Genomic DNA, 7,709 nt, shown 5'->3' on the forward strand with positions numbered 1-7,709 from the left:
CCATTGCACATTGGGCACCTTTGCTGGGAGAGAGAAGGATCTTCTTGGAGTGTCAGTGACCTCCTGCACCAAGATTCAAAGGAGTGGAGGAAAAGACTCCACACCCATCACAGACATAAAGACAACCAGGCCACTATAGAGCAGATATGATGGCAAAGTACAGAAGAGTCAGAGACACACAGAACAAAAAAAATGAGATGAGCTGAGACCATCAGAAACCATGTCTCGGGGACAAATATTCAGTCATTATTAAAAATCCAATCCATACTCATTTTCTTATAGGCAATACTTTATTCAGTTTTACAAGCATTTACTGAAGGCCTTCCATATGCCCACTGCTCTGCTTGGCACTGTGGTGAATACCAGAGAAATATAGGGTGGTGATTTTGCCCAGATGGTGCTTGCTAGCTGGTTGAGGAAATAATGCTCACTCCCATGAATCTGGGCTTCCCTGGTGGCTCAGTTGATAAAGAATCCACCTGCAATGTGGGAGACCTGGGTTCAATCCCTGGGTTGGGAAGATCTCTTGGAAAAGGGAAAGGCTACCCACTCCAGTATTGAAGCCTGGAGAATTTCATAGTGTAGTCCATGGGGTTGCAAAGAGTTGGACATGACTGAGCACACACACACACACACACACACACACTTGTGAAACCATTCCCACATGCATGACATGAAAGAATTCAAGCCCTTCAAAAGTTTTCTCATGTCCTGTTTCAATTTCTCCCTTCTACCCCTCCACACATTGCTCATTCCCAAACCTCTGATCAGCTTTCTGTGGCTATAGATTATTTTGCCTTTTCTAGAGTTTTATATAAATGGAATCACAAAGTATGTACTCTTTTATGACTTCTTTCATTCAGCACAATTAATTTGAAAGTCATCAATGTTGTGTGAATCAACAGCTCATTTCTTTTTATTGCTGTGTTATTCCATTATACAAACATATGACAAAATATTTATCCATTAGACTATTGGTGGAAATTTGGGTTGTTTTCAGTTTCTGGTTATTACAAATAAAGCTGCTCTGAACACTATGTACAAGTCTTTGTCTGCTTTTATTTCTCTTCAGTTAGTATTTAGGTGTGGAATAGCTGGATCATACAGAAAGTGTTTAACTTTTTAAGAAACTAATTAATCACTTTGCCCTGCTTGCATGACAACCAGTAAACTTAAAGCCAAATTTGTAAGCCATCTCCAGGAAATGTACATTCCCTCACCTTAGTTTTTCTATTCTGCCATTTTCTTGGTTCACTCTACCTCATCCTTACTTTGTGGATAATATGTAAGGCTTATTAAAGTTTTTCTAGAACAAGATCTAGGGTCATAAGCATAGAAAAGACAGCAGAGAGGAGGGCTGAAAGGAAAAGGGCTGACTCAAATGAGCTCTATGTCAGGTTCAAGCTCCACTATTTCATGTCAATTTCCCTGAGGACTTTCTGCTTCTTGTGGCTGATTCTTGGATAAAGAACCAAAAAGAAGATCTGGTCAGTTCTCCCTCCCCACCATTGCTACCAAGGGATCTTGAACTACATTGTGTATGTATGTTAGTCACTCAGTTGTGTCCAACTCTTTGTAACTCCATGGCTCCTCACCAGGCTCCTCTGTCCATGGTTCTTCAGGCAAGAATACTGGAGTGGGTAGTCATTACCTTCTCTGGGGGATTTTCTGACCCAGGGATCGAATCTGGGTCTCCTGAATTGCAGGCAGACTCTTTAACCATCTGAGCCACCAGGGAAGCTTGAATCTTGGCCAATACAAGCTGTTCCCTTGGTCGCCATGGCAAATACCACTCAAAATAGACAGCAAGTTTCTAAATTCTGAACTATGACCCCAGATATAAGAGAATTCACATTTCTGTTTATTCACGTGGAGATTTCTAGCAGAGAGCAGACAAGCATATGTTCATCAGGAAAGAAGGAAAAGATACAGGAAGGAGCCAGTTATCAGAGAGATCTCGGGGTGGCTGATGTACACCCTCACCCAAAGTTAAGGAATCTACTGACAAATCCGAACCTGCTCCCCAAATCCAATGTGGCTTCTGCCCCATCTTTCTGATGGATGCTCATCATATCTGGGAGCTGTATCTAGGCAGCCAGGATCTCACCAAGAAAATGTCATCTGAGGTTACTGTCTCACACAGGCCATAGCCCTGTGTCTGGATGAGATCTCCCAAAGAGGGGAAGTCTCATCAGCATCTACGGTATTATTAGGAGGCCGTCCCAACATCGTGGTGGATTTGCACACCAGACACAGGCACTAAAAACAGTGACACAACTGCCTGACAAGGTGCCTGAAGCGCACTTTTAAAGACTCATAAAAGCCCTTCCCTTTGAATCACAGGCAATTTTTACTTCAGGAATGTCTGAAAACGTGATCATTTTTCACTCACAGGTTAATGTCGAGTTCTAAGAGCAAGACACTTCAGAACATGAAACCTAGACATATAGAGAGGCCAAACAAAAACAAAGGATCGGGGAACTTCCCTGGTGGTCCAGTGGTTAAGACTCTGTACATCCACTGCAAGGGGGTACGGATTCCATTCCTGGTCAGGGAACTAAGATTCCGCATGTCCCCCAGCCAAAATGTTAAGTAAATAAAATAAAAGGAAGAGTCTGAAAAGGTGGCCAAGTTCGATTTTGTCCATGTCCCAGTGTGCCCTGGTCAATAGTAGGGCTTCTCCTGGGTAAGCCAGACTTCATCCGGGCTCTCTCATTTCCTTGCACTTCTCTGAGCGTTTCCTGATGAACTAATGAGACAACAGACAATTTTATAACGCGCCCCCTTGTGGTCAGGGACTGGTACAGATTACAATCTCCATCTCTTCAATACAGACTGTACAGACGGGAACACCCTGATTACCTTTGGTTTGGATTTGGGTGGGAACGTGCAGTGATGGAGTTGAAGGCTCTATACTACTGGCTTTTCACTAAACTAGGACAGAGATTCTTAAAAAGCAGTCTCCTAACCAGAAGGAACGACATCTTTCAGGAACATAGAAATGTAAAAATCTCAGGGGCCTCCCCAGACCTACTGAATCAGGAATTCTGTGAGTAAAATCCATCTTAAAGACTAAAATTAGTATCCTAGACCATAGCTCAAGGGATACTTGCTACAGTATTTCAGGATCGGGTCTTGCTCTCCAGAATTCTGGAGATGATGCAGTTCTCTATTATGACCACAGGGTGGCATACCAATCCTGACATCCTGAAGTTCAGTCGCTCAGTCCGACTCTGCCAACAGGCAGAGTCCCCATGGAGGGCAGCACAACAGGCTTCTGTCTTCCACTATTTGCCGGAGTTTGTTCAACTCATGTCCATCCAACCATCTCACCCTCTGTCATCCCTTTCTCTTGCCTTCAGTCTTTCCCAGCATCAGGGTCTTTTCCAATGAGTTGGCCCTTCGCATCAGGTGGCCAAAGTATTGGGAGTTTCAGCTTCAGCATCAGTCCTTCCAATGAATATTCAGGATTGATTTCCTTTAGGATTCGCTGGTTTGATCCCCTTCCAGTCTAAGGGACTCTCAAGAATCTTCTCCAGAACCACAGTTCAAAGGCATCAATTCTTCAGTGCTCAGTATTTTTTATTGTCCAGTTTTCATATCTGTACATAACTACTAAAAAACTATAGCTTTGACTATATGGACCATTGTTGGCAAAGTACTCTCTCTGATTTTTAACATGCTGTCTAGATCGGTCATAGCTTTTCTTCCAAGGAGCAAGTGTCTTTTAATTTCATGACTACAGCCACTGTCTGTAGTGATTTGAAGCCCAAGAAAATAGTCTGTCACTGTTTCCATTGTTTCCCCATCTATTTGCCATGAAGTGATGGGACCGGATGTCATGATCTTCTTTTTTTGAATGTTGAGTTTTAAGCCAGCTTTTTCACTCTCCTCTTTCACCTTCATCAAAAGGCTCTTTAATTACTCTTCCCTTTCTGCCCTTAGGGTGGTGTCATCTGCATATCTGAGGTTATTGATATTTCTCCCAGCAATATTGATTCCAGCTTGTGCTTCATCCAGTCCGGCATTTCCCATGATGTGCTTTGCATAAGTTAAATAAGCAGGGTGACAATATACACCCTTGACGTACCCCTTTCCCAATTTTGAACCAGTCCTTGTTCCATGTGCAGTTCTAACAGTTGCTTCTTGACCTGCATACAGGTTTCAAATGAGGCAGGTAAGGTGGTCTAGTGTTCCCATCTCTTTAAGAATTTTCCACAGTTTGTTGTGATCCATACAGCCAAAGGTTTTGTCATAGTCAATGAAGCAGAGGCAGATTTTTCCGGAATTCTTTTGCTTTTTCTATGATCCAGTGGATGTTGACAATTTGATCTCTGGTTCCTCTGCCTTTTCTAAATCCATCTTGTACTTCTGAAAGTTCTTGCTTCACATACTGTTGAAGTCTAGCTTGAAAGATTTTGAGCCTGACCTGCCTAGGATGTGAAATGAGTGCAATTGTGTGGTAGTTAGAATATTCTTCAGCATTGCCTTTCTTTGGGATTGGAATGAAAACACCTTTTCCAGTCCTGTGGCCACTACAGAGTTTTCTAAATTTGCTGGCATATTGAGTGCAGCACTTTCATAGCATCATCTTTTAGGATTTGAAATAGCTCAGCTGGAATTCCATCACCTCAACTAGCTTTATTCACACCGATGCTTCCTAAGGCCCATTTGACTTTGCACTCCAGGATGTGTGGCTCTAGGTGAGTGACCACACCATCGTAGTTATCTGGGTCATGAAGATCTTTTTTATATAGTTCTTCTATGTATTGTTGCCACCTCTTCTTAAAATCTTCTGCATCTGTTGGGTCCATACCATATCTGACCTTTATTGTGCCTAGCAGGAGGGCCGAGAGGAGCTACCCCACATTCAAGGTCAGGAGAGGTGGCCGTGAGGAGATACCCCTCGTCCAAGGTAAGGAGCAGCAGCTGTGATTTGCTGGAGCAGCCATGAAAAGATAGCCCACGTCCAAGGTAAGGGAAACCCAAGTAAGACGGTAGGTGTTGTGAGGGGGCATCAGAGGGCAGACACACTGAAACCATAATCACAGAAAACTAACCAATCTGATCACACGGACCACAGCCTTGTCTAACCCAATGAAACTAAGCCATGCCGTGTGAGGCCACCCAAGATGGGCAGGTCATGGTGGAGAGATCTGACAGAATGTGGTCCACTGGAGAAGGGAATGGCAAACCACTTCAGTATTCTTACTTGAGAACCCCAATAACAGTATGAAAAGGCAAAATGATAGGATACTGAAAGAGGAACTCCCCAGGTCAGTAGGTGCCCAATATGCTACTGGAGATCAGTGGAGAAATAACTCCAGAAAGAATGAAGGGATGGAGCCAAAGCAAAAACAATACCCAGTTGTGGATGTGACTGGTGATAGAAGCAAGGTCTGATGCTGTAAAGAGCAATATTGCATAGGAACCTGGAATGTCAGGTCCATGAATCAAGGCAAATTGGAAGTGGTCAAACAGGAGATGGCAAGAGTGAACATCAACATTCTAGGAATCAGCGAACTAAAATGGACTGGAATGGGTGAATTTAACTCAGATGACCATTATATCCACTACTGTGGGCAGGAATCCCTTAGGAGAAATGGAGTAGCCATCATGGTCAACAAACGAGTCCAAAATGCAGTACTTGGATGCAATCTCAAAAACGACAGAATGAACTCTGTTCATTTCCAAGGCAAACCATTCAATATCACAGTAATCCAAGCCTATGCCCCAACCAGTAATGCTGAAGAAGCTGAAGTTGAATGGCTCTATGAAGACCTACAAGATCTTTTAGAACTAACACCCAAAAAAGATGCCCTTTTCATTATAGGGGACTGGAATGCAAAAGTAGGAAGTCAAGGAACACCTGGAGTAACAGGCAAATTTGGCCTTGGAGTATGGAATGAAGCAGGGAAAAGACTAATAGAGTTTTGCCAAGAGAACGCACTGGTCGTAGCAAACACCCTCTTCCAACAACACAAGAGAAGATTCTACACATGGATATCACCAGATGGTCAACACCAAAATCATATTGATTATATTCTCTGCAGCCAAAGATGGAGAAGCTCTATACAGTCAGCAAAAACAAGACCAGGAGCTGACTGTGGCTCAGATCATGAACTCCTTATTGCCAAATTCAGACTGAAATTGAAGAAAGTAGGGAAAACCACTAGACCATTCAGGTATGATCTAAATCAAATCCCTTATGATTATACAGTGGAAGTGAGAAATAGATTTAAGGGACTAGATCTCATAGATAAAGTGCCCGATGAACTATGGACTGAGGTTCATGACATTGTACAGGAGACAGGGATCAAGACCATCCCCATGGAAAAGAAATGCAAAAAAGTAAAATGGCTGTCTGAGAAGGCCTTACAAATAGCTGTGAAAAAAAGAGTAGTGAAAAGCAAAGGAAAAAAGGAAAGATATAAGCATCTAAATGCAGAGTTCCAAAGAACAGCAAGGAGCGATAAGAAAGCCTTCCTCAGCAATCAATGCAAAGAAATAGAGGAAAACAACAGAATGGGAAAGACTAGAGACCTCATCAAGAAAATTAGAGATACCAAGGGAACATTTCATGGGCTTGATGAAGGACAGAAATGGTATGGACCTAACAGAAGCAGAAGATATTAAGAAGAGGTGGCAAGAATACACAGAAGAACTGTACAGAAAAGATCTTCATGACCAAGATAATCACGATGGTGTGATCACTCACCTAGAGCTAGACATCCTGAAATGTGAAGTCAAGTGGGCCTTAGAAAGCATCACTACGAACAAAGCTAGTACAGATGATGGAATTCCAGTTGAGCTATTTCAAATCCTGAAAGATGATGCTGTGAAAGTGTTGCACTCAATATGCCAGAAAATTTAGAAAACTCAGCAGTGGCCACAGGACTGGAAAAGGTCAGTTTTCATTCCAATCCCAAAGAAAGGCAATGCCAAAGAATGCTCAAACTACCGCACAATTGCACTCATCTCACACACTAGTAGGGAGAAGGCAATGGCACCCCACTCCAGTACTGTTGCCCGGAAAATCCCATGGATGGAGGAGCCTGGTAGGCTGCAGTTCATGGGGTCCTTAAGAGTCAGACACGACTGAGCAACTTCACTTTCACTTTCCACTTTCATGCATTGGAGAAGGAAATGGCAACGCACTCCAGTGTTCTTGCCTGGAGAATCCCATGGACGGAGAAGCCTGGTAGGCTGCAGTCCATGGGGTCGCACAGAGTCAGACACGACTGAAGCGACTTAGCAGCAACAGCAGCAGCACACACTAGTAAAGTAATGCTCAAAATTCTCCAAGCCAGGCTTCAGCAATATGTGAACCGTGAACTTCCAGATGTACAAGCTGGTTTTAGAAAAGGCAGTGGAACCAGAGATCAAATTGCCAACATCTGCTGGATCATGGAAAAAGCAGGACAGTTCCAGAAAAACATCTATTTCTACTTTATTGACTATGCCAAAGCCTTTGACTGTGTGGATCACAGCAAACTGTGGAAAATTCTGAAAGAGATGGGAATACCAGACCACCTGACCTGCCTCTTGAGAAACCTATATGCAGGTCAGGAAGCAACAGTAAGAATTGGACATGGAACAACAGACTGGTTCCAAATAGGAAAAGGAGTATGTCAAGGCTGTATATTGTCACCCTGCTTATTTAACTTATATGCAGAGTACATCATGAGAAATGCTGGGCTGGAAGAAGC

The sequence above is a fragment of the Bubalus bubalis genome, chromosome 2, assembly GCF_019923935.1.
Source record: "Bubalus bubalis isolate 160015118507 breed Murrah chromosome 2, NDDB_SH_1, whole genome shotgun sequence".
NCBI classification, from domain to species: domain Eukaryota; kingdom Metazoa; phylum Chordata; class Mammalia; order Artiodactyla; family Bovidae; genus Bubalus; species Bubalus bubalis.